Source organism: Chenopodium album, chromosome 6, assembly GCF_948465745.1.
Source record: "Chenopodium album chromosome 6, dcCheAlbu1.1, whole genome shotgun sequence".
Taxonomy (NCBI): domain Eukaryota; kingdom Viridiplantae; phylum Streptophyta; class Magnoliopsida; order Caryophyllales; family Amaranthaceae; genus Chenopodium; species Chenopodium album.
The window spans coordinates 46,755,317-46,756,481 of NC_137839.1; the positions used below are offsets into that span (position 1 = coordinate 46,755,317).

The following is a 1,165-nucleotide window of genomic DNA, read 5'->3' on the forward strand; positions in this document are numbered from 1 at the left end:
ACCATCTAGGAAATCCTCAAGTCTATTGAAATACACCCAAAACGGTTCATTATCAAATTGAGGAATAGAAATATAAGCCATTTTTTCTCAAATAAAGCAACACAAATAAAAACCAACAAATCAAAAGAAAATTATAAACAATGTACTAGTCTCAATAAGATAACACAACGGTAATGGAAGCCGTTCCCCGGCAACGGCGCCAATTTAACAAGGGAATAAACGCGTCGTCAATTGTCTATCCCTAGATCAAATACAATTTATACAACCTAAACAAACCTAATACGAGTATAAGGCAAGCATAGGGGTCAAACCACAGAGAACGGATAAACACCACCAAATGTTATCGACAATTAAGCTAGTCCGGAATAGGAGATAATCCAATCCAAGGGTTGCTTTGAAAGAGTTGGGAACTCCCAGCGCTTAAAGGTTTGAGAGTGGCATAGCTCCACCAACAACTCCCGCCAATGACTTTGAGATTAAGCCGACAATGATAACAATGATTGAACGAAGGAAATTTAGTGGTGCCAAGCATGAAAGCCCAATAAAAAATCTCAAAGAGTTAGAGAAGTATTGTAATACCATCAAGGTTAATGGGGTTTCTCAAGAATTCATAAGGCTCAAGCTATTTCAGTTTTCTCTAATTGGAAGGGCTTTGGAATGGTTGGACAAGGAAGTGAAACCTAATTCCTTGATAACTTGGGATGAGGTTACTAAGTAGTTTCTTTCCCGTTTCTATCCTCAAAAGAAAACCGCTGAGGCAAGAACTCTAATCCAAAGTTTCAAGTAAAAGCCTAGTGAGAGTTTATATGAGGCTTGGGAAAAATACAAGGAGTATCAACGAGAATTTCCTCATCATGGAATTTTGACTTATCAAATCATACAAATTTTCTATGGAGGATTGAGCCCCCAAGGGAAGTTGTGTCTTGATGCCGGAGCCGGAGGCCTGATTATGAACAAGACCGAAGAAGAGGTTGTAGTTATAATTGAGGATGTAGTCTGTCACTACTTGGATTGGCAAGAGGGAGAGAGAGAGTCCATAAGCAAGAGTGGTTCAACGGTTTATTCGGTTGATCATCTTAATGCAATCAATAGCTTGTCTTCCCAAATCTCAAACTTGGGAAAGGAGATGACATTGATTAAAGCCAAGTTAGAGAGTGCCTCTTCG

The 1,165-nt window shown here is 39.1% G+C and overlaps 1 non-coding gene across 1 annotated transcript; it reads right to left on the reverse strand.

The window, feature by feature from the left end:
* Positions 1 to 755: 755 nt before the first annotated feature.
* LOC145637629 (small nucleolar RNA R71) lies at positions 756 to 861 on the reverse strand. The gene has a single exon (XR_014114392.1). It is a non-coding gene; the product is annotated as a small nucleolar RNA R71 (small nucleolar RNA).
* Between the last annotated feature and the right edge of the window lie 304 nt (positions 862 to 1,165).